This window comes from Cherax quadricarinatus, chromosome 29 (assembly GCF_038502225.1).
Source record: "Cherax quadricarinatus isolate ZL_2023a chromosome 29, ASM3850222v1, whole genome shotgun sequence".
Classification (NCBI taxonomy): domain Eukaryota; kingdom Metazoa; phylum Arthropoda; class Malacostraca; order Decapoda; family Parastacidae; genus Cherax; species Cherax quadricarinatus.
Genome location: NC_091320.1, coordinates 15,471,496 through 15,499,150, shown reverse-complemented (window position 1 = coordinate 15,499,150; position 27,655 = coordinate 15,471,496). Strand labels below are relative to the sequence as shown.

The window sequence follows — 27,655 nt, the reverse complement described above, 5'->3', positions numbered from 1 at the left end:
TCTTCCAATATGCAATTACTAACTAATTAAGTCCAACAAAGTAATTCAGAAATTTAAGTTATTAGCTTCAGATTTTCTGAAACTGTTTTGTGAAACAAGAACATTACAAAAACCAACAAGCCAATGAAAAAGACATTATGGCAGAATAAAATCCTGTTATGAATAAAATGTGTGCAACATTAGGAATCTATTTTGCTTCGTCAATAATGATGCCTAGTGTTGTATGGATCTTACTCATCTCATCAGTACTGCATATCATTTATAATATCATAGAAACCTTTAGTGAAACAATGTTTGGCTTAGAGATCAAGCACTAAAACATATCCTCTGTTCATTACTCACATCCCAGGTCTCTCCTATATTACACCTGCCTTCCATTTTGAATTCATAATTACACAAAAATAGAAGATTTACTCTATTTGATAATTAACCCTTTGACTGTCGCGGCCGTATATATACGTCTTACGAGGTACCGTGTTTGACGTATATATACTCATAAATTCTAGCGGCTTCAAATCAAGAAGGAGAAAGCTGGTAGGCCCACATGTGAGAGAATGGGTCTGTGTAGTCAATGTGCACCATATAAAAAAAATCCTGGAGCACGCAGTGCATAATGAGAAAAAAAAACTCCGACCGTTTTTTTTAATTAAAATGCCAACTTTGTGATCTATTTTCGTACAGTATTTATGGTTGTATTCTCGTTTTCTTGGTTTCATTTGATAGAATGACAAACATATTATAGAAATAGCGGTGATTTTGATTGATTTTACTATAAAAAGAACCTGGAAATAGAGCTCAAAGTAGGGGAAATGTTTGATTTTTGCCAGTGTTCAAAAGTAAACAAATGATGTCATTTTCCAATAAATGTCCAACTAGCCATTCTAATATGCAGTAATGAGTGGGTTGATGTTATTTACACAATTATTACAGTATTGCAGTAGTCTGCATAATAGTAAATCTTCTATTTTTTGTTTGAATAAAAATTCAAAATAGAAAGCAAGAGTAATATTAGTGGGGCCTGGAGACATGACTGATGAACAAAGAAAATGTTATTTTAGAGCCAGGAATGTCTGCATTGTTCATTCTGGACCTTACTTTGAAATTGTCATATTTTTTAATTTTCGTGAAATTGGCCAAATTGCAAATTTCTGATCACGTTATTGGGTAGTTGAAATTGGTAAATGGGTAGTTTCTTGTACTCAATCGATAGAAAAAACGGAGTTCTAAAGAAATAGCTATGAGTTTGGTCGACTGGAACAATGGAATTAGCCGAAAATAGGGCTCAAATTGGGCGAAATCGCTGATTTGTAAAAATCGCTGAGGTTGCTAACTTCACGAGAGCGTAGTTCCGTCAGTTTTCCATCAAATTTCATTTTTTTTGGTGTCATTACAATAGGGAAAAGATTCTCTATCATTTCATAAGAAAAAATAATTTTTTTTTTTTAAATTTTGCGACACCAGGAGACACCTCAGGATTGGGGGTTGCAACAGTCAAGGGGTTAAATACATGTATAACTAGAAGTGATTGATTACGGTTTGTGGCATCCCAATAATTGAATCAAACCTATTAAAAACCCATAAAATAGACAAGGGGTGCAGGTGGGGCCTTACCCATCCTCAGGAAAATCAGTAAAATTCGAGTACGTATTTCTGCTATTTTGAACCCAATTTAAAGCTACTTCCTGCCTTAAAATCATCTAAAAGCATCTCTGTTTCAGTAGTATGTCTTCCATTCTATTAAATGATACCAAGAAATAGCCAACAAACTCATAAAAACCACCCTAGCAAATACCTCAAATTTGCTATTTTAAACCAAACACATTGTCAGAGTTTTGCTTTTCCCATCATGCAACATGTGAGGCAGGATTTTTTTTTCTACTATGCACATTTACCATGCAGACCCATTCTCTACTTTCTAAGATAAAATCTACCACTCACAGCTTATCTAAGTGAGCTGAGCTTATGACATATTACGACACAAAGGACTCTTGCCTCAATACATTGTTCTACATGATGGCCAATGTAAGGGGATAAATTCAACCAATGATATTGTTTTTTCACAACTGTAACAATAACAAATCTGATAAAGATGGACTCTGCCTATTAAATCTTAAATAAATTTACCCAGTGGGCCATAACAATAACAACAGATTATGGAAACAACAGAGTTTGTCCAGAAAATAGATTCTGTTGGCTTAATCTGAAATGCATTAAACTGAGATCTGTCGAATCAAAGTTATGGTCTAGCTACAATAGACATGTCTCAATACTGTATTAAGTAAGATTTACCCTCCACAAGTCTCCCCTTCAATCTTTCTATATATTAATGATGGGCATTTTATGTATTTGAATTTAATCATATGTTTCAGGTGGCAAGTATGGATGATGGTTCTGTATAGTCTACCTATTTTTAAATAGCAAAAAGGAGTAAGCAGGTGGTAGATAATGTGCACACAACAAGAGTCGCAGTCCCCTCCCCCATGATGTACCACACACTGCCCCCCCCCCCCCCTGTAGACACTTGGTGCAAATTCCTTGACTGTGCCAAGATTCCCTCACTTGGTATTTAAGTCAACTAAAATAAGGAAGCCATGAAAAGGAATGTGGACACAGCCAGCCAAAAAATGTGAACACAAACAATTTGGGTTAATTTTGCTCTCAGGTTTATTTACATTTATGTATCAATTGTGTATATTTTTCTTTTCCTAAGCATTAACATTATTTTGGGACTTTCAGAATTTGCAGGAGTGATCTCAGTCTAGAGTATCATGATTATACATTCTTGCTGTTTATATTATTACAGTACATGTATCCTTATTACAGTTTAAGCAATATCTAGAGGCAAGTAGTGAGCTGGAAGCCTATGAGGTTTTACACTGTACTGTACTGTCTGACATCTTATTTCTAGGGATTTTTCATTTACGTTTGTAAATGTTTCATGTACAGTACAGTGCATATCTTCTTATTCTCACTGTTCAATATGTTTGTGCCTTAATAGTCTAAAGAACTCTTTGTGTGTGTGTATGTGTGTGTATGTGTGTGTGTGTGTGTGTGTGTGTGTGTGTGTGTGTGTGTGTGTGTGTGTGTGTGTGTGTGTGTGTGTGTGTGTGTGTGTGTATGTGTGTGTGCATGTGTGTGTGTGTGTGTGTATGTGTGTGTGTGTGTATGTGTGTATGTGTGTGTGTATGTGTGTGTGTGTATGTGTGTGTGTGTGTGTGTGTGTGTGTGTGTGTGTGTGTGTGTGTGTGTGTGTGTGTGTGTGTGTGTGTGTGTGTGTGTGTGTGTGTGTGTGTGTCCGTGTGTGTGTCCGTGTGTGTGTCCGTGTGTGTGTCCGTGTGTGTGTCCGTGTGTGTGTCCGTGTGTGTGTCCGTGTGTGTGTCCGTGTGTGTGTCCGTGTGTGTGTCCGTGTGTGTGTCCGTGTGTGTGTCCGTGTGTGTGTCCGTGTGTGTGTCCGTGTGTGTGTCCGTGTGTGTGTCTGTGTACTCACCTAGTTGTACTCACCTAGTTGAGGTTGCGGGGGTCGAGTCCGAGCTCCTGGCCCCGCCTCTTCACTGATCGCTACTAGGTCACTCTCCCTGAGCCGTGAGCTTTATCATACCTCTGCTTAAAGCTATGTATGGATCCTGCCTCCACTACATCGCTTCCCAAACTATTCCACTTACTGACTACTCTGTGGCTGAAGAAATACTTCCTAACATCCCTGTGATTAATCTGTGTCTTCAGCTTCCAACTGTGTCCCCTTGTTACTGTGTCCAATCTCTGGAACATCCTGTCTTTGTCCACCTTGTCAATTCCTCTCAGTATTTTGTATGTCGTTATCATGTCCCCCCTATCTCTCCTGTCCTCCAGTGTCGTCAGGTTGATTTCCCTTAACCTCTCCTCGTAGGACATACCTCTTAGCTCTGGGACTAGTCTTGTTGCAAACCTTTGCACTTTCTCTAGTTTCTTCACGTGCTTGACTAGGTGTGGGTTCCAAACTGGTGCCGCATACTCCAATATGGGCCTAACGTACACGGTGTACAGGGTCCTGAATGATTCCTTATTAAGATGTCGGAATGCTGTTCTGAGGTTTGCCAGGCGCCCATATGCTGCAGCAGTTATTTGGTTGATGTGCGCTTCAGGAGATGTGCCTGGTGTTATACTCACCCCAAGATCTTTTTCCTTGAGTGAGGTTTGTAGTCTCTGGCCCCCTAGACTGTACTCCATCTGCGGTCTTCTTTGCCCTTCCCCAATCTTCATGACTTTGCACTTGGTGGGATTGAACTCCAGGAGCCAATTGCTGGACCAGGTCTGCAGCCTGTCCAGATCCCTTTGTAGTTCTGCCTGGTCTTCGATCGAGTGAATTCTTCTCATCAACTTCACGTCATCTGCAAACAGGGACACCTCAGAGTCTATTCCTTCCGTCATGTCGTTCACAAATACCAGAAACAGCACTGGTCCTAGGACTGACCCCTGCGGGACCCCGCTGGTCACAGGTGCCCACTCTGACACCTCGCCACGTACCATGACTCGCTGCTGTCTTCCTGACAAGTATTCCCTGATCCATTGTAGTGCCTTCCCTGTTATCCCTGCTTGGTCCTCCAGTTTTTGCACCAATCTCTTGTGTGGAACTGTGTCAAACGCCTTCTTACAGTCCAAGAAAATGCAATCCACCCACCCCTCTCTCTCTTGTCTTACTGCTGTCACCATGTCATAGAACTCCAGTAGGTTTGTGACACAGGATTTCCCGTCCCTGAAACCATGTTGGCTGCTGTTGATGAGATCGTTCCTTTCTAGGTGTTCCACCACTCTTCTGATAATCTTCTCCATGATTTTGCATACTATACATGTCAGTGACACTGGTCTGTAGTTTAATGCTTCATGTCTGTCTCCTTTTTTAAAGATTGGGACTACATTTGCTGTCTTCCATGCCTCAGGCAATCTCCCTGTTTCGATAGATGTAGTGAATATTGTTGTTAGGGGTACACATAGCACCTCTGCTCCCTCTCTCAATACCCATGGGGAGATGTTATCTGGCCCCATTGCCTTTGAGGTATCTAGCTCACTCAGAAGCCTCTTCACTTCTTCCTCGGTGGTGTGCACTGTGTCCAGCACTTGGTGGTGTGCCCCACCTCTCCGTCTTTCTGGAGTCCCTTCTGTCTCCTCTGTGAACACTTCTTTGAATCTCTTATTGAGTTCTTCACATACTTCACGGTCATTTCTGGTTGACTCTCCTCCTTCCTTCCTTACCCTGATTACCTGGTCCTTGACTGTTGTTTTCCTCCTGATGTGGCTGTACAACAGTTTTGGGTCAGATTTGGCTTTCGCTGCTGTCATTTTCATATGTGTGTGTGTGTGTGTGTGTGTGTGTGTGTGTGTGTGTGTGTGTGTGTGTGTGTGTGTGTGTGTGTGTGTGTGTGTGTGTGTGTAGGTGTGTGTGTGTGTAGGTGTGTGTGTGTGTAGGTGTGTGTGTGTGTAGGTGTGTGTGTGTGTAGGTGTGTGTGCGTGTAGGTGTGTGTGTAGGTGTGTGTGTGTGTAGGTGTGTGTGTGTGTAGGTGTGTGTGTGTGTAGGTGTGTGTGTGTGTGTAGGTGTGTGTGTGTGTAGGTGTGTAGGTGTGTGTGTGTGTGTGTGTGTGTAGGTGTGTGTGTGTGTAGGTGTGTGTGTGTGTGTAGGTGTGTGTGTGTGTGTGTGTAGGTGTGTGTGTGTGTAGGTGTGTGTGTGTGTAGGTGTGTGTGTGTGTAGGTGTGTGTGTGTGTAGGTGTGTGTGTGTGTAGGTGTGTGTGTGTGTAGGTGCACGTGAAGGTGTGTGCAGGTGCACGTGAAGGTGTGTACAGGTGCATGTGAAGGTGTGTGTGCAGATGCATGTGAAGGAGTGTGTGCAGGTGCACATGAAGGTGTGTGTGCATGTGCACGTGAAGGTGTGTGTGCATGTGCACGTGAAGGTGTGTGTGCAGATGCAAGTGAAGGAGTGTGTGCAGATGCATGTGAAGGTGTGTGTGCAGGTGCACATGAAGGTGTGTGTGCAGGTGCACGTAAACGTGTGTGCAAGTGTACATGAAGGTGTGTGTGCAGGTGCACATGAAGGTGTGTGTGCAGATGCACGTGAACGTGTGTGCAAGTGTACATGAAGGTGTGTGCAGGTGCACATGAAGGTGAGTGTGCAGGTGCATGTGAAGGTGTGTGTGTGAAGGTGTGTGAAGGTGTGTGTGCAGGTGCACGTGTGTGTGCAGGTGCACAAGAAGGAGTGTGTGCAGGTGCATGTGAAGGTGTGTGAAGGTGTGTGTGCAGGTGCATGTGAAGGTGTGTGTGCAGATGCATGTGAAGGTGTGTGTGCAGATGCATGTGAAGGTGTGTGTGCAGGTGCATGTGAAGGTGTGTGTGCAGGTGCATGTGAAGGTGTGTGTGCAGGTGCACACGAAGGAGTGTGTGCAGGTGCATGTAAAGGTGTGTGTGTGAAGGTGTGTGTGCAGGTGCATGTGAAGGTGTGTGTGCAGGTGCATGTGAAGGTGTGTGTGCAGGTGCATGTGAAGGTGTGTGTGCAGATGCATGTGAAGGTGTGTGTGCAGATGCATGTGAAGGTGTGTGTGCAGATGCATGTGAAGGTGTGTGTGCAGATGCATGTGAAGGTGTGTGTGCAGGTGCATGTGAAGGTGTGTGTGCAGGTGCACATGAAGGTGTGTGTGCAGGTGCACATGAAGGTGTGTGTGTGTAGGTGCATGTGAAGGTGTGTGCACAGGTGAATGTGAAGGTGTGCAGGTGCAAGTGAAGGAGTGTGTGCAGGTGCATGTGAAGGAGTGTGTGCAGGTGCATGTGAAGGAGTGTGTGCAGGTGCATGTGAAGGAGTGTGTGCAGGTGCATGTGAAGGAGTGTGTGCAGGTGCATGTGAAGGAGTGTGTGCAGGTGCATGTGAAGGAGTGTGTGCAGGTGCATGTGAAGGAGTGTGTGCAGGTGCATGTAAACCAGTATGTGCAGGCGAATGTGAGATGTGTATGTGCCTATGTACAAGTGTGTGAATGTGCATGTACAAATGCATGTTGGCTTAGAAAGACACTTAAGCAAACACTATGACATATTTATTAGAAAACGTTTCGGTCCTGAGACCTTGATCACTTTTAACATACAGAGGTAGAAAGACATTATATATATAGGCGGAGAGTGAGGTGTGACGCACGTGACCTGAGGAATGTCATAAGAACATAAGAATGGAGGAACACTGTAGAAGGCCTACTGGCCCATGCGAGGCAGGTCCTTATCAAAACAACCTCTACCTATGATGAAAGTGTTTGCTTACGTGTCTTTCTAAACCAACTTGTCGGTATTTATTACCAAGGTTTATACCACAAGTGCATGTGAATGTGCAAAGTACATGTGCAAGTGGGTGCATGTGTGTAGGTGCAGGTGCTTGTGTAGGTGTGTGTGTATGTATATATAGGTGTGTGTGTATGTATATATAGGTGTGTGTGTATGTATATGTAGGTGTGTGTGTATGTATATGTAGGTGTGTACGTTGTGCAGGTGTGTACGTACGTGTATGTGCATGTGTGTACTCGCATATTTGTGTTTGCAGGGGTCGATTCACGGCTCCTGGCCAGTTTGCGTGCGTACGTACGTGCATGTGCATTGGTGTGCACACGTGTGTGTGAGCACGTGTGCATGCATGCGTATGCACTCTCATATATGTGGTTGCAGGAGGTCAAGTGTTTGTGCGTGCATGTAACCATGTGTTTAATTAAACAATGAACGTGTTAATAGAATATGTTATGTGAATGAAACAGGTGATGTATTTGTTTGAAGTTTGTTATTGATTTATGTTAGCCTGTTAGACTGTTCAACTGCCTCCCAGCACACATAAGGGGGATTACCAACAGACCCCTGGCAGTCTTCAAGCTGGCACTGGACAAGCACCTAAAGTCAGTTCCTGATCAGCCGGGCTGTGGCTCGTACGTTGGTTTGCGTGCAGCCAGCAGCAACAGCCTGGTTGATCAGGCGCTGATCCACCAGGAGGCCTGGTCACAGACCGGGCCGCGGGGGCATTGACCCCCGAAACTCTCTCCAGGTAAACTCCAGGTAAACAATGTACAGTACATAAAAAAAAAAAAATTGTAAAGAAGTGACATGTTCATGCTGAATTATTCTGAGGGGAAACAATATTTCCATTAATCAACTGATTAAAAAAATAGTTAAAATGCTCTTCCTATGTAACTGAATCATTGTTTTCACAAAAAAGCATTTTTGAATATAAATATATCTTTGTATTATACAAATTTTGATTCATTTATAATTAATATTCTACTGTACAACTATGAAATAATTACTATCCTACTGTACAACTATGATATACTCCTTAGTATTAAGTAGACTGTAAGCCAATAATGTTAAGTTGGTCCATAATGCCTAGGCATAATAGAGGCTCTCTTTGTACTGCAATCCACTATTGTAAATATTAAATCTCAATGTACTGTTTGCAAAGACATAAAATAAATAAATAAATAAAATAAATAAATAAATGTCTTAAACACTGCTTGTGTTAAAGCCCGATGCATCAATAGCAGTCCCCTTGATCCAAATCATATGAGCATTCATGCTGAGGTTCTCACTATCACTAATCTGTTTCAAATTAGTCAAAAACACATTCTACCTTGGTATTCAACAATACAAATGTTATACCAATTGTTACACACGATGTCAAATTTTTGAAAATAATAAACCAAATTGTGACAGTGCAGTGGAACCTCAGCTTACGAATTTAATCCATTCCGTGACCTTGTTCATATCCTGATTTGTTCATATGCTGAGTCAATTTTCCTCAGTGAAATTAATTGAAATGAAATTATTCCATTCCAGCTTCTCAAGAGGCATGACAAAATAATGTGGCTTAGTTATCTGTCACAATTTATCTAATATGACATAATAAACAATATTAATAACAGAAACGTGATATATACTCTAGAATGAATAAAATAGGCCATAATACGGCAAGTGACGGCGACACCAGCAGTGGCAGAAAGTATCTGCCATTTACTCTCCCACTCTAGTATCTTCCCAGTCCATAACCCCACACCTAGCTTGTGTTTATCTATGATTAGTGGTGAGGTTGTCACATATGTAACCACAGGTGTGATCAAGACAGATGTATATATAGGTGAAGACATGATCACTGTAGCCACAGTGGTGGTAGTGGTGGTGGCAGCCAGCTGCCTCACTCTGTGCTGCTGCCTTCATTTCTCTAGCTTTTTTCATAGTTTCTAATCACTTCCTGCTGATTGTAAGCTAATACTGTCTCTTTGAGAGAGGCACTGTGTGAGAAATTTATACAATATAAGACAAAATTACACATCCCAAGGTCTGCTGCGGTCACTCAGAGCGGTACATCTCCTCTTCCTTTTGACACTTGGTCGGCACTGAGATAGCTGTGGTCATAGCAGCTGTACCTACAGCCACCCAAAGGGTTACCAATTTCTATTTTGAAACATTTGGCACAAAAATATGAAAAAAAAAAAAATTACGAAAAATGTCTAAAAATGACAACACACAGTAGTAGTAGTAGTAGTAGTAGTACGTAGTAGTACGTAGTAGTATGTATTATTATTATTATTATTATTATTATTATTATTATTATTAATTTAGGTAACTGAAGCACAGATCCAATTCCCTAGATCAAGAGCCCATCACCACGTACATATAATAATAATAATAATAATAATAAATAATAATAATAATAATAACAGTAAGGAGAAACTTCAAAAGGCTGCCAGTAGTTGGCACCACCATCAGCAAAACATTGGTAACCACTACTAGTACACTTTTCACCTGTCTAGACTTTAGTAGTCTATTAGTATTAGGTTAAGGGAGCATGTGGGCAATTTTCCGCGCGCGCTCAACCAAAAATCGAAAAATTATGGAAATTGAGTTATATATACCAAAAAATAGCTTAACTCTTTGGCAACACAATGGTACAAGAATCAATGTTCTAAGACGTTTCTACAAGAAATTATAGTCATTTATATCAGGTATGGTAACGACGATGTAGGTAGCGCGTCTGTTCTCAACCCAAGTATTTTTTGGAATTTTTTCCTTGTTTTTTATTTCTTTTTCTTTGCATTATTCTTTCTAATATAATAATTGATTATTTGGCATCATATAAGAGTAGGTGGAGCTTATCAGTAGAGTGCCAGCCAATAGGGAGCCATCTGAGAACACTCGGCAGTACTCCCCCTCCAGATGGTGCCAGGTGAAATCACTTCATTATTACGTTTATATCAGCTTATATATCAACTATACGGCTTATTTATCTATCAGAATTGATCTAATATGATATAATAAACACTATAAATAACAAACAAACATGTTATATACTCTAGACTGAATAAAATAGGCCATAATATAGCGAGAGTCCACCAGCAATATTTCGATATAAATGTGTTACTCCTGGTCTCCTTGTTCTATTGTTTGGTCTGTGAGTGATAGAAAACGGTGTTTTGAAGAGGATAACTGCACTAGAACATCAGTTTACTAAGAAATACACCAAAAAAAAACCGATTTCCGCGCAAAAAAAATTTTTTTGAGACGGTAGGCCTGCCGACGTTTTCTAGGCCTATATCTCGGAAGTAACTTTTTCACTTATTTCGCTAAAGTACACCATTATTAATGATTGTATTGAAATGATTTTCACTGACAATATAAAACAAGGTGTGTTTGAAAATCTGATGCTTCTTTTCTTGGAATATATCAAATATTTTTGATTTTGTGGGAGGTAAAAGGCAGATATTTTGGTGAATGCAAAAAAGTCTATCAAATGTATTTTTTTTTTTCCATGATAATAAGATATATTAGATGAAACATGTGCATCCCGAATTAGTGTCAGATGTATTCTAACGGTTGGGATTGTCGGAAGTGCCACTCGAAGTGCCATTTTGTCATACCTTGCTGCCATATATGAAGTCACTGAAATATTTTTTTTCTCTGTTGTTTTGTTGGCCAATCATACTGAAACTTTGTCACATTCTTCTACATATGAACCTCTAAATGTACACCAAAAATAAAAAAAATTGGTTGAAAAATAAAAGAGTTGGCCAAATTCAGGGACGTGCCCCTTAAGTCTCCCTGAAATGCCTCGGCAGGATAGTGGCTTTCTTTGCGCCAATCATATTATGATATGTAAACACACAATGTAACCTTAGCAAACAAATAAATATTTTATTTATTTATTTATTTAAGGATCCTCCCTTGAGGGGCAAGTTCGCATCCTGAAATTTCGTTTATATCCAGAAGCAAAAAAATCAACCAAACGACAGTTCGTATCCTGAAAAATTCGCATGGTGGGGTGTTCGTATGCCGAGGTTCCACTGTATTTTGTAAACCATAGCATTCTAGTAAACCAACATAAATGTATAACTGTGCAGTATTTATAAGGTAACTTTTAATTAAAAGCTACCTGAAATGCTTTGTATAACAAGAGGTTTGCTATCAAGTAAGTGGTTATAACATGTCAATTAATGCCATGTCAATTGTATACTGTAGTATAATTTAAAAAGTTGTGTTTTTTTTTTATGACACAAAACATAGGAGCTTCAGTTTACTTTAATACTTTCATAAATTAATTGTAATGAAATCCTAGGTTACATCTGACTGTCAGTTTCGTATATTTATACTGACTATATGCAATACGTAAAATACTTACAACAATCTCAACCCTTTCAGGGTTTACGACGTACTAGTACGGCTTATGCATCAGGGTTATTGATGTACTAGTACGCCTAAATTCTGGCGCCTTCAAATCTAGCGAGAGAAAGCTGGTAGGCCTACATATGAAAGAAAGGGTCTATGTGGTCAGTGTGCACAGTATAAAACAAAATCTGCAGCGCACAGTGCATAATGAGAAAAAAAAACTCCGACCGTGTTTTTGGTTTAAAACAGCGACTTTGCAGTGTATTTTTGTATGGTATTTATGGTTGTATTTTAGTTTCCTGGTCTCATTTTATAGAATGGAAGACATATTACAGAAATTGAGATGATTTTGATTGGTTTCATAATGAAAAGTACCTTGAAATTGAGCTCAAAGTAGCAGAAATGTTCAATTTTTACCAAAGTTCATAAGTAAGCAAATCATGCCAAGCATCCAATACACATCAACTGGTGAGTAATATTCTTTCAAAAGTGCGCTGATATTATTTATATCGTTTCTGCACCATTTTTACACTAATGCAGTTGTCTGCATAACAGTAAATCTTCTATTTTTTGTGAGAATAAAAAGTCAAAGTAGAAAGCAAAAAGAGATGTAAGAGGGGCCTGGGGACATGACTAATGAACAGAGAAAATGTTATTTTAGTAACAGGAATGTCTGTCTTGTTTATTCTGGACCATATTTGAAAATTGGCATCTTCTGAAATTTGTGTGAAATTGGCAAAATTGCCAATTTCTGACCACTTTATTGGATAGTTGATATCGGTAAATGGGTGGTTTCTTTTACTCATTCAATAGAAAAAATGGAGTTCTAGCAAAATAGATATGATTTTTGTTGATTAGTACACTGGAATTGGCCGAAAACAGGGTTCAAAGCGGGCGAAATCACTGATGCGTAAACATCGTTGAGACCACTAACTTCACGAGAGCATAATTCCGTAAGTTTTTCATCAAATTGCATACTTTTGGTGTCATTATCATCGACCCATTAAGATCGACCCTGAGAACGAGTTTAGGAGAGGGCCTCTCGACCCTGAAAGGGTTAAATACATAATAGTGAGTGTGTGTGTGTGTACACACACACACACACACAGCGGAACTCCGGTTTTCGCCTGGTCTGGTCATTGTACAATTCAGTTTTCGACTACATTTTTCGACGAAATTTTCCCCATTTTCATACGTCCACTCGGACATCATCCATACCAGAAGCATCCGCCTGCCTGCAGGACGAGGTCGCTCATGTGTTCGTGACTCAATTTGCCTTTGTTACTCGTTCAGTGAGCATTACTCCATGCATTCATCCGAAACATTTTGTAATACTCCATAGTTTTTTGTGTTTGCGACTGCTAAATAAGCCACCATGGGGCCAAAGAAAGTTCCGAGTGCCAGCCTTTTGGTAAAGAAGGTGAGAAACACGATAGAATTTTAGAAAGAACTCGTAGAAAAATACGAAAGTGGCGTACATGTGATGTCAAATGTTCATTTATCCATTTCATTACTCATTTATATTTATTTCTCATTGTTTTCTGCATGTAAAATAATAGGTACTGTATTATTTATAAAATGTATTTTTTGTTAATACTTTTGGGTGTCCAGAATTAATTAATTGGAATTACATCATTTCTTATGGGAAATATTACTTCAGTTTTCATACAAATCGGTTTTCGACTGAAATTCTGGAACGGATTAAAGACAAAAACTGGGGCTCCACTGTATGTATGTATGTATATGTATGTATGTATGTATGTATGTATGTATGTATGTATGTATGTATATATATATATATATATATATATATATATATATATATATATATATATATATATATATATATATATATATATATATATATATATATATATATATATATATATATATATATATATGTACACGTGTCTCTCTCTCTGAATAGGTAAAACTTGCAATTTTGGTTTAAACAGCAACACACTTCTTGCCAAATAAGGCAAGCAAAAATTTGTGTATGCAATAATTTCACAAAAATCATTCTGAACTTAACAAAGAAAATATATTTCACTGTTTGTTTATTATTAAATTACTGTTAACTTATCTAAAATATGTTTAGTTGGATTAGGCTAAATTAAATTGCGCTTGTTATAATAAGGTTAGGTAAGTTTTCTAAGGGTCTTTTGGTACAAAATTATTTTTTTACATTAACATAAATGAAAAATTATATCTTTAAACGTACAGTGGACCCCCGACCAACGAAGGCATCATCTAACGATAAAATCGACTAAAGAAGTGTTTTAGCATAAAAGTTTTGGCCCAACCAACGATAAAAAACTTGACTAACATCATTCATCCTGAACGCGTCCACGCGGCCTTGTGGCCTGTGCGTGCCTTGGCTGTCCTGCCTTCAGTTAGTGTGCCAATGTTTACAAGCCAGTGCGGTCGCTTCCACTCATACATTTAGTACATTTTGTATTATTCCAGTGTTTTTAGTGCTTTTAACTGCTAAATAAGCCATCATGGGCCACCCCTGTGGTAAAAAGGGTGAGAATTACAATTGAAATAAAGGAGATAATCATAAAGTATGAAAGTGGAGTGCGTGTCTCCGAGCTGGCCAGGTTGTATAACAAACCCCAATCAACCATCGCTACTATCTTGGCCAACAGAAAGGCAATCAAGGAAGCTGTTGTTGTGAAGGGTGCAAGTATGTTTTCGAAACACAGATCACAAGTACTCGAAGATGTTGAGAGACTGTTATTGGTGTGGATAAACGAAAAACAGATACTGTATCAGGAGACAGCATTTCTCAATCAATCATATGTGAAAAGGCAAGACAGTTGCATGACAAATTAATTAAAAAAAGGTTTGCAACTAGTGGTGCTGTGAGTGAATTTAAGGCCAGTAAAGGTTGGTTTGAGAGATTTAAGAATCGTAGTGGCATACACAGTGTGGTAAGGCATCGTGAGGCTGCCAGTTTGGACCAAAAAGCGACTGAAAAATATGTGCAGGAATTCAAGGAGTACATAGAAGCTGAAGGATTAAAACCCCCGACAAGTGTTTGTGACAAAACAGGCCTGTTTTGGAAGAAAATGCCAAGCAGGACCTACATTACACAGGAGGAAAAAACACTCCCAGGACGCAAGCCTATGAAGGACAGGGTTACTTTAATGTTGTGTAGCAATGCTAGTGGGGTTTGCAAAGTGAAGCTTCTACTCATGTATCACTCTGAAACTACCAGTGTGTTCAAGAAAAACAATGTCATCAAGGCTAATTTGTGTGTGATGTGGAGGGCAAACAGTAAGGCATGGGTCACTAGGGACATTTTCCTTGATTGGTTTTATCACGTGTTTGGCCCCACTGTGAAAATTTACCTCCTGGAAAATAAATTGGATCTTAAGTGCCTCCTGGTATTAGACAATGCTCCTGCTCACCCTTCAGAGTTGCTAGAGCGAATTTTGGGGGAGTTGAGTTTCATAAAAGTGAAGTTTTTGCCACCTTATACCACTCCTCTCCTCCAGCTCATGGACCAGCAGGTCATTTCAAATTTAAAAAAAAACTGTACACCAAAGCAATGTTTCAAAAGTGATTTGAAGTGACCTCAGACACTCAACTGGCCCTCAGAAACTTTTGGAAAGATCACTTTAGTATCCTTAATTGCATAAACCTTATAGGTAAGGCTTGGAAGGGAGTGACTAACAGGACCTTGAACTCTGCTTGGAGGAAACTGTGGCCAGAATGTGTAGAAGAGAGGGATTTTGAAGGGTTTTGGGACTAACCCTGAGATGCCTATGCCAGTTGTGGAATCTATTGTGGCATTGGGGAAGTCCGCAGAGTTGGAGATTAGTAGGATGTGGAAGAGTTGGTGGATGATGATGATGATGATGAACTAACCACTGATGAGCTGCAAGAGCATCTGCAACAGCAAGAGGACACAACTGAGGAAATTGCTTCAGAGGAGGGGAGAGAGAAATAGAGGAAGTTGCTTTCTTCAAAGATTAAGGAAATCTGTGCAAAGTGGGCTGACGTGCAAACCTTTATGGATGAAAATCACCCTGACACAGCTATTGCAAGCCATGCTGGTGACTTTTACAATGACAATGTTGTGGCCCATTTTAGGAAAATCTTAAAGGAATGCGAGGTACAGAGAGCTCTATGGAAAGATTTTTGGTGCGACAGAGGTCCAGTGACTCTCAAGTTGTTCCCAGTGGCATTAACCCTTTGATTGTTGCAAGCCCCTTTCTGAAACTGTCATTCTATGTCGCAAAATTTTTTGGGAAAAAAAAAAAAAATTTCTTATGAGACGATAGAAAATCTTTTCCCGATGGTAATGACACCAAAAGTACAAAATTTGATCGAAAACTCACGGAATTACGCTCCCACGAAGTTAGCGGTCTCGGTGACATATATGGATCAGCGATTTTGCCGAATTTGAGACCTGTTTTTGCCCAATTCCGTTGTTCCACTTGACCAAACTCATAGCTATTTCTTTAGAACTCCATTTTTTCTATCAATTGAGTACAAGAAACCATCCATTTACCGATTTGAACTACCCTAATAAAGTGGTCAGAAATTGGCAATTTGGTCAATTTCACGCAAATTAAAAAAGATGCCAATTTCAAAATAGGGTCCAGAATAAACAATGTAGACAGTCTTGGCACTAAAATAACATATCCTCTGTTCATTAGTCATGTCTCTAGACCCCTCTTATATTACTCTTGCTTTCTATTTTGATTTTTTATTCATACAAAAAATAGAAAATTTACTGTTATGCAGACTACTGCATTATTGTAAAAATGGTATAAATAATATCAGTGCACTAGTGAAAGAATATTAGACTCCCCAGTTGATGTGTATTGGACGTGTGGTGTGATCTGCTTGCTCTTGAACATTGGTAAAAATCAAACATTTCTGCTACTTTGAGCTCAATTTCAAGGTCGTTTTCATCATGAAACTAATCAAAATAATCTCTATTTCTGCATTGTTTTCCATTTTATCACGTGAGACCATGAAAACGAGAATACAACGATAAATACTATATGAAAATACACCTCAAAGCCGGCGTTTTAATCCAAAAAAAATGGTCAGTTTTTTTTTCTCATTATGCACTGATGCTGCAGGATTTTTTTTATGTGATGCACACTGACCACACAGACTCATTCTCTCACATGTGGGTCTACCAGCTTTCTCCTGCTCGATTTGAAGCTGCTAGAATTATTGAGTATATATACGTCCGAAACACTGGCTCATAAGAAATATATATACGACCAAAACAGTTAAAGGGTGAAAAGAAGGGAAGCAAGCCCAAAAAAGGACTTGCTATCTAAAGTCCTTATGGAAGGGGATTCCCCTTCCAAAAAAATAATACACCTCCATCTCCACTCCTCCCATCTCATCACTACATCTTCAATAAAGGTTAGTGTCACTTATTCTTCATTTACAACAGTATGTGTATTTATTGTGCATGTATTCTTTTTCTGTGTAGGAAAATGTATATTTCATGTGAAAAAAAAATTTCATACTTTTGGGTGTCTGGAATGGATCAACCCTTTCAGGGTCCCCTGGCCCTCTCCCAGACTTGTTCTCAGGGTCACCCAAATTTCAAACAAAAAAAAAAAAAAGTAATTTTTACTTATGAAAAGATAGAGAATCTTTTCCTACGGAATTATGCTCTCACGAAGTTTGAGGTCTCGACGATGTTTACGCATCGGCGATTTTGCCCACTTTGAGCCCTATTTTCGGCCAATTCCAATGTACTAGTTGACAAAAATCATAACTATTTTGCTAAAACTCCATTTATTTTCTATTGAATGAGTACAAGAAACCACCCATTTACCGATTTCAACTATCCAATACAGTGGTCAGAATTTAGCAATTTTGCCAATTTCGCACAAATTTCAAAAGATGCCAATTTCCAAACAAGGTCCAGAATAAACAAGAAAGACATTCCTGACACTAAAATAACATTTCCTCTGTTCATTAGTCACGTCCCCATGCCCCTCTTACATTCTTTTGCTTTCCACTTCGAATTTTTATTCTCACAAAAAATAGAAGATTTACCGTTATGCAGACTACTGCATTAGTGTAAAAATGGTATAAATAATATCAGCGCACTTGTGAAAGAATATTAGACTCACCAGTTGATGTATATTGGATGCTTAGCATGATTTGTTTACTTTTGAACTTTGGTAAAAATCGAACAATTCTGCTACTTTTAGCTCAATTTCAAGGTACTTTTCATTGTAAAACCAGTCAAAATCATCTCATCAGGAAAACTAGAATACAACAATAAATACCATACGAAAATAGAGTGCAAAGTCGCTGTTTTAATCCAAAAACACGGTCAAAGTTTTTTTTTTCATTGCGCACTGAGTGCTGCAGGATTTTTTTATACTGCACACACTGACCACATAGACCCATTCTTTCATATGTAGGCCTGCCAGCTTTCTCTCACTAGATTTGAGGGCGCTAGAATTTAGGCATACTAGTACGTCAAAAACCCTGGTGCATAAGCCGTACTAGTACGTCCGAAACCCTGAAAGGGTTAATTGCATTTCCATTATTTCTTATGGGGAAAATTAATTCAACTAACGACAAGCTCTCTGGAACAGATTAACCCTTTCAGGGTCCAAGGGCCAAATCTGGAGTCACGCACCAGTGTCCAAGAATTTTCAAAAAAAAAAAAATTGTTATTTTTTCTTATGAAATCGTAGAGAATCTTTTTGTGAAGGTAATAAAACAAAAAGTACGAAATTTGGTGGAAAATTGACGAAATTATGCTCTCGCGAATTTTGATGTGTCAGCGATATTTACGAATCGGCGATTTTGCCGACTTTGACTCCCATTTTAGGCCAATTACATTATTCCAATCAACCAAATTCTTAGCCATTTCACTAGTATTACTTCTATTCTATCGATTGAGCACAAGAAATCGCCAAGTCAACTGTTTCAACTACAAAATAAAGTGATCGGAAATTGTTAATTTGGCCAATTTAACACAAAGTTCAAAATATTCCAATTTCAAAATAGGGTCCATAATAAACAATGTAGGCATTCCTGGCACTAAACTAACATTTCCTCTGTTCATTAGTTATGTTTTGAGGCTTTACAAATAAATTCCATTTTGATTTTTTATTCACATAATGAATTTTTATTCACACCAAAACACAGAAGATTTACTGTTATGCAATACTGTAATAATTGTATAAATATCATCACCATATTTGTGAATGTATATTAGACCCACCAGCTGACGTGTATTAGATGTGAGAGGTCGTTTGTTTACTCTTGAATATCGGCAAAAATTTAACATTTCCGCTACTTTGAGCTCAGTTTCAAGCCATTTCCAGTGCTAAAACCAATCAAAATCATCTCTATTTCTGTAACATGTCTTCCATTCTATCAAATGAGACCAAGAAATCGCAAATACAACTATAAAAAACATACGAAAAAACACTGCAAAGTTGCTGTTTTAATCGAAAAATCATGATTTCAGTTTTTTTTCTCTCATTATACACAGTGTGCTGCAGGATCTGTTTTATGTGGTGCACACATACCACATAGATGTATTCTCTCATATCTAGGCCCAAATGTACCACTCACAGTTTATCAGAGTGAGCTGAGCTCATGGCGTAGATCTACGGTTTGGACACTCACCGTAAAGCCGTAGATCTACGGGACGACCCTGAAAGGGTTAATATCGTTGGTCGAGGGTCCACTGTGTAAGAGAAATTTTTAGAAAGGACTTAATTTTAAACGAGTTCTTACTGACTAATTTCACCTTTTCGTTCGGCACAAGACAGACAGACAGACAGACACAGACAGACAGACAGACAGACAGACAGACACACACACGCACACACACACGCACGCACGCACGCACACACACACACACACACACACACACACACACACACACACTCACACTCACACATACTCACACACACACATACTCACACACACTCACACATGCTCACACACACACACACACACACACACACACACACTCTCACACACACACACACACACACACACACACTCTCTCACACACACACACACACACACACACACACACTCTCACACACACACACACACACACACACACACACACACACACACACACACACACACACACACACACACACACGCCTGTGACAAGCGGGGTTCCACAGGGGTCAGTCCTAGGACCTGTGCTGTTCTTGGTATATGTGAACGACATAACGGAAGGGATAGACTCAGAAGTGTCCTTGTTTGCAGATGATGCGAAGTTAATGAGAAGAATCAAATCGGATGAGGATCAGGCAGGACTACAAAGAGACCTGGAAAGGCTACAAGCCTGGTCCAGCAACTGGCTCCTTGAATTTAACCCTGCCAAATGCAAAGTCATGAAGATTGGGGAAGGGCAAAGAAGACCGCAGACACAATATAGTTTAGATGGCCAAAGACTGCAAACCTCACTCAAGGAAAAAGATCTGGGGGTGAGTATAACACAGAGCATATCTCCTGAGGCGCACATCAATCAGATAACTGCTGCAGCATACAGGCGCCTGGCAAACCTACGGACAGCGATCCGATACCTCAGTAAGGATTCGTTTAAGACTCTGTATACCATTTACGTCAGGCCCATACTGGAGTGTGCAGCACCAGTTTGGAATCCACACCTAGTCAAACACATCAAGAAATTAGAGAAAGTGCAAAGGTTTGCAACAAGACTAGTCCCAGAGCTACGGGGATTGTCCTACGAAGAAAGGTTGAGGGAAATCGGCCTGACGACACTGGAGGACAGGAGAGTCAGGGGAGACATGATAACGACATATAAAATACTGCGCGGAATAGACAAGGTGGACAAAGACGGGATGTTCCAGAGAAGGGACACGGACACAAGAGGTCACAATTGGAAGTTGAAGACTCAGATGAATCAAAGGGATGTTAGGAAGTATTTCTTCAGTCATAGAGTAGTCAGGCAGTGGAATAGCCTAGAAAGTGACGTAGTGGAGGCGGGAACCATACATAGTTTTAAGGCGAGGTATGATAAAGCTCATGGGGCAGGGAGAGAGAGGACCTAGTAGCAATCAGCGAAGAGGTGGGGCCAGGAGCTGTGACTCGACCCCTGCAACCACAAATAGGTGAGTACACACACACACACATACACACACACACTCACTCTGTGTACCACTAACAACTGTCTTCAACACATCTATCGAAAAAGGGCAACTACCGGAAGTATGGAAGACAGCAAATGTAGTCTCAATTTTTAAAAAAGGAGACAGACACGAAGCATTAAACTACAGACCAGTATCACTGGCATATATAGCATGCATGGTCATGGAGAAAATTATCAGGAAAAGAGTAGGGGAGCACCTAGAAAGGAATGAGCTTATCAACAACAGCCAGCACAGTTTCAGGGAGGGGAAATCCTGTGTCACAAACCTACTGGAGTTCTATGACAGGGTGACTGAAGAAAGTCAAGAGAGAGAGGGGTGGGTAGATTGCATTTTCTTGGACTGTAAGAAGGCATTTGACGCAGTTCCACACAAGAGATTAGTGCAAAAGCTGGAGGACTAGGCAGGGATAACAGGGAAGGCACTACAATGGATCAGGGAATACCTGTCAGGAAGACAACAGCAAGTCATGGTATGTGGTGAGGTGTCAGAGTGGGATGCCTATAACGAGTGGGGTGCCACAAGGATCAGTCCTAGAACCAGTGCTGTTTCTGGTATTTGTCAACAACATAACGGAAGGAACAGACTCCGAAGTGTCCCTGTTTGCAGATTATGTGAAGCTAATGAGAAGAATTCAATCAGACGAGGACCAGGCAAAACTACAGTGTGCTCTGGACAGGCTGCAGGCCTGGTCCAGCAACTAGCTCCTGGAGTTGGGCATGAGGATGGGCAAAGAAGACCACAGACGGAGTACAGTCTAGGGGGCCAGAGTCTACAAACCCCACTCAAGGAATAGGATCCTGGGGTGAGTATAACACCGAGCATATCTCCTGAGGCGCACATCAATGAAATAACTGCTGCAGCATACGGGAGCCTGGCAAACCTAAGAACAGCATTCCGACATCTAAATAAGAAGTCATTCAGGACCCTGTACACTGTGTACGTTAGGCCCACATTAGAGTATGCAGCACTAGTTTGGAACCCTCACCTAAACAAGCATGTGAGGAAACTAGAGAAAGTGCAAAGGTTTGCAACAAGACTAGTCCTGGAGCTAAGGGGTATGTCCTACAAGGAGAGGCTAAGGGAAATCGACTTGATGGCGCTGGAAGACAGGAGAGATAGGGCAGATATGATAATGACATAAAATACCGAAAGGAATCGACAAGGTGGACAGACAGGATGTTCCAGAGATGGAATACAGTAACAAGGGGTCACAGCTGGAAGTTGAAGACTCAGATGAACCACAGGAATGTTAGGAAGTATTTCTTCAGTCACAGAGTTGTTAGGAAGTGGAATAGTGTGGGTAGTGATGTAGTGGAGGCAGGATCCATACACAGCTTTAAGAAGAGGTATGATGAAGCTCATGGAGCAGGAAGAGTGACCGAGTAGTGGCTAGTGAAGAGGGGGCCAGGAGCTGTGGCTCGACCCCTGCACCCACAACTAGGCGAGTACACACACAAAGCCTCTCCGCAGTTAGCGACGTACTCATTTACTGACACCTCAGACTTACGACGAGCTCTCTGACCTAAATAATGTATATTAGAGCTGATTTCCTCTATTCTGTTTATTTCAATATACAGTACACTACTGTATAAACATTTAAAAATATGCCAGAAATGTTATAAATGGTGTAAAGGTCACATTAAAACAATATCTAAGACGGTTGACACAAACCCACTTCCATTACAGGATGCTCCTCACTTAGCGACGAATTCATTTAACAACATGGTCTTAGGAACGGAACTCTGTCATTAAGTGAGGAGAGGCTGTATGGAAGAAGTGAATGTTTTCAGATATTTGGGAGTTGACTTGTCAGTGGATGGGTTTACAAAAAATGAGGTTAACCATAGAAGTGATGAAGGAAAAAAGGTGAGTGGTGCGTTGATGTATCTGTGGAGACAAAAAATGTTATCCATAGAGGCAAAGTAGGGAATGTACGAAAGTATAATGGTACCAACACTCTTATACGGGTGTGAAACTTGGGTTGCATACGCTGCAGCGAGGAGGCGGCTGGAGGCAGTGGAGATGTCCTGTCTAAGGGCAATGTGTGGTGTAAATATTATGCAGAGAATTCAGAGTGTGGAAATTAGGAGGTGTGGAGTTACTAAAAGTATTAGTCAAAAGTGATGAAGAGGGGTTGTTGAGGTGGTTTGGTCATTTAGAGAGAATGGATCAAAGTAGAATGACTTGAAGAGCGTATAAATCTGTAGGGGAAGGAAGACGGGGTAGGGGTCATCCTCGAAAAGGTTGGAGGGAGGGGGTAAAGGAGGTTTTATGGCCGAGGGGCTTGGACTTCCAGAAAGCATGTGCGAGCGTGTTAGATAGGAGTGAATGGAGACAAATGGTTTTTGGGACCTGACGAGCTGTTGTAGTGTGAGCAGGGTAATATTTTGTGAAGGGATTCAGGAAACCAGTGTAGACAGCCTGTACTGTCTGTACAGACAGCCCATGCTGTCTGCTAGCTTAGTTCATATTTCGCACCATGCTGGATACACAGGCTTGTGTGTTTGACAGCTATCAGACAGCCCTGAGCCCGAGCCCCCTTGTACAGAAAGCTTTTATGCTCGTCGCTCGTGATGTTCTGCAGAATCGTACCTGCTACGATTCCCATCGAGATTTGTTTCACTTCACCTCCAGACCTTCAGAATGCAGTTATATGTAGAGAAACAAGTCTGGGGACGCTTAGACTAACCTCTGCTATAACTCCAACTGTCGAGAGAATGACACACTGTGTCAGCCTCGTGTCACAAGCTTTAGTGAGCAGCCTGCACAAAGAAGATGTCACTTTGACTGCTAGCTCTCTCACTGCAGTCTGGTGTATGATGTTACGACTCCCAGATGTTTCGCCCAGTCGTCTCTGCCACGACTCGCTCCACAACTCGCTCCACGCTCGCCGGCAGTGACAGCCCAGCGACAGTACCAGTCGAGAAGTGTCCTCCTGAGTCGCTTGCCAGAAGTCCTGCCCAGTTGCCGAGTTTTGTCGACGCCTCACTCGAGGGCACCAGCATGTCGTGCCCCAGGTTGAGTGAAACCTGCAGCGACTCTTACGATGACTGCTTCACCGTTCCAGAGGAGACCGTACCCTGTTACGTCACAGCTCAGCCGCAGCGATGTCTCCTGTGTTGCAGTATCTGTCCAGACGCAGGAAGGCGTGCAGTGATGCCCTTCGACGCTCACTGCCTATGACCACGATGTTTAGCACACCATGTTTTTTTCTTCCCTCCCTGTAGGAAGTTTTTTTTCCATGCTTATATTTTGTGTTCTGTGCCCTGTTCCTATGAGAGAGAGACCGAGTTCCTTTTACCACCAGTATTGTCGCATCGGGATGACGCACGGTAGGTGGCCGAGCGTATGTAGACAGCCTGTACTGTCTGTACAGACAGCCCATGCTGTCTGCCAGCTTAGTTCATATTTCGCGCCATGCTGGTGCTGCCACCTATAGGTGTTGCCACTTCAGCCTGCCTGCCCTTGCCTCACTCTCACTCACACACTGGCCTAGCAGGAAGACAGAAGGCCTTACTCCCTAGCTCTCTCGTGGGATGGCCCTGCCCGGGCCATGGGCACAACACACAAGCCTGTGTATCCACTACGACTTAACAATAAAGTAAGAAGCCTCCGAAGATGTATCATTTACTCCCCGCTACCAGAACACCAAATAATCCTTCGTTATACCAGTTAGCCAGACTCGAGTCCTGGAAATGGGAAGTAAATGCCTGCACTTTAAAGGAGGGGTTTGGAATATTGGCAGTTTGGAGGGACTTCTGAACTGTCGTATCTGACCACCTCTACAAAGACAGTGATTATGTATAAGTGAGGTGAAAGTGTTGAATGATGATGAAAGTATTTTCATTTTGGAGTTTTCTCTTTTTGGGTCACCCTGCCTCGGTGGGAGACAACTGTAGTGTTAAAAAAAATTATATATACATACATACATTATCTATATATATATATATATATATATATATATATATATATATATATATATATATATATATATATATATATATATATATATATATATATACATATATATATATATATATATATATATATATATATATATATATTATATTATATATATATATATATATATATATAATATATATATATATATTTATTATTATATATTATTATCACACTGGCCGATTCCCACCAAGGCAGGGTGGCCCGAAAAAGAAAAACTTTCACCATCATTCACTCCATCACTGTCTTGCCAGAAGGGTGCTTTACACTACAGTTTTTAAACTGCAACATTAACACCCCTCCTTCAGAGTGCAGGCACTGTACTTCCCATCTCCAGGACTCAAGTCCGGCCTGCCGGTTTCCCTGAATCCCTTCATAAATGTTACTTTGCTCACACTCCAACAGCACGTCAAGTATTAAAAACCATTTGTCTCCATTCACTCCTATCAAACACGCTCACGCATGCCTGCTGGAAGTCCAAGCCCCTCGCACACAAAACCTCCTTTACCCCCTCCCTCCAACCCTTCCTAGGCCGACCCCTACCCCGCCTTCCTTCCACTACAGACTGATACACTCTTGAAGTTATTCTGTTTCGCTCCATTCTCTCTACATGTCCGAACCACCTCAACAACCCTTCCTCAGCCCTCTGGACAACAGTTTTGGTAATCCCGCACCTCCTCCTAACTTCCAAACTACGAATTCTCTGCATTATATTCACACCACACATTGCCCTCAGACATGACATCTCCACTGCCTCCAGCCTTCTCCTCGCTGCAACATTCATCACCCATGCTTCACACCCATATAAGAGCGTTGGTAAAACTATACTCTCATACATTCCCCTCTTTGCCTCCAAGGACAAAGTTCTCTGTCTCCACAGACTCCTAAGTGCACCACTCACTCTTTTTCCCTCATCAATTCTATGATTCACCTCATCTTTCATAGACCCATCCGCTGACACGTCCACTCCCAAATATCTGAATACGTTCACCTCCTCCATACTCTCTCCCTCCAATCTGATATTCAATCTTTCATCACCTAATCTTTTTGTTATCCTCATAACCTTACTCTTTCCTGTATTCACCTTTAATTTTCTTCTTTTGCACACCCTACCAAATTCATCCACCAATCTCTGCAGCTTCTCTTCAGAATCTCCCAAGAGCACAGTGTCATCAGCAAAGAGCAGCTGTGACAACTCCCACCCTGTGTGTGATTCTTTATCTTTTAACTCCACGCCTCTTGCCAAGACCCTCGCATTTACTTCTCTTACAACCCCATCTATAAATATATTAAACAACCACGGTGACATCACACATCCTTGTCTAAGGCCTACTTTTACGGGGAAAAAATTTCCCTCTTTTCTACATACTCTAACTTGAGCCTCACTATCCTCGTAAAAACTCTTCACTGCTTTCAGTAACCTACCTCCTACACCATACACTTGCAACATCTGCCACATTGCCCCCCTATCCACCCTGTCATACGCCTTTTCCAAATCCATAAATGCCACAAAGACCTCTTTAGCCTTATCTAAATACTGTTCACTTATATGTTTCACTGTAAACACCTGGTCCACACACCCCCTACCTTTCCTAAAGCCTCCTTGTTCATCTGCTATCCTATTCTCCGTCTTACTCTTAATTCTTTCAATTATAACTCTACCATACACTTTACCAGGTACACTCAACAGACTTATCCCCCTATAATTTTTGCACTCTCTTTTATCCCCTTTGCCTTTATACAAAGGAACTATGCATGCTTAGTTCATATTTCGCGCCATGCGAAATATATTTATTTATATATACAGGAGGGCCCCACTTATACGGCGGGTTAGGTTCCAGGCTACCGCCGTAAAGCGGAAACCGCCGTAAAGTGGAACACCCTTTTTTTCCACTTACAAATGCATACAAACACTAGATAACAAGTTTACACTAACATATATTATGTTAGCAATAGAACCAGGCATCAAAAAACAATAAAAAAGTACAATACACACATAATGCACTCATTACTTACCTTAAAATATTTATAGTCTTAATCTAGGGTGAGACAAGTAGTATTTATTGTAAGAAATCAAGTGTGGTATGTATGGTAGTCAGCCAGGCTACCATACCAGGCCACCCCACCCACACATACTATTCTATGATATTTAAGCATCCCAGAGCGATAAAATGTATATACAGTTCACTCATTACTTACCTTAAAATATAGGGTGAGATGAGTAGTATTTATTGTAAAAAATCAAGTGTGGTATGTATGGTAGTCAGCCAGGCTACCATACCAGAGAGAAAGAATGAGTGCATGAGAGAGGACAGGCGCAGAGTTATGTAAACAAACCAGGCGAAGGTAAGTTTTGTAAACAGTGTACACGTCTGGTTTGTGTACAAGTTACATTGTGTACAGGTTGTCTCTACATTGATACGGTAGAATAAATAAAGAAGAACACTCCCATTCTCATGTAACATCATTTTGAGAAGAAATGATGCTCTGAGTGAAGGCAATGGAAGTAAGTCACTCTGACTTTTTTGGGTTATCCTAGGTTCTCTAGACATATGTTATGTATTTATGTTATGTATCGTGTTTATTATATAATTTTGAAAAAAATATCACGGATGGATTAATGAAAATGTGTATATTAACGTAATATACAACATTTAATGATACACCGAGCTCAGACAGCGTAAACAAACAAACTGAACAGGTTGTGGACGATCACTCGGTCAGGCGAAATAGACGGTATTAATACGTGTCCAGTTTTAGTTCATTCATGTACATTTGTAAGAGTTTGTGAAACTTTTACCTTATAATATTTTTATTATTATTATAATAATTAAATCACGAAACAAATACTCTTACACTGTGTACAAGTTAGTACAGAATTATAGCTATAAAGTGAGGGCATACG

At 40.5% G+C, this 27,655-nt stretch overlaps 1 protein-coding gene across 2 annotated transcripts in view; it reads right to left on the bottom strand.

Moving 5' to 3' along the window:
• kibra (WW and C2 domain containing protein kibra) overlaps nt 1-27,655 on the bottom strand; it is a 190,277-nt gene that overhangs the window by 131,205 nt on the left and 31,417 nt on the right. The gene's annotated exons all lie outside the window — the stretch shown is intronic.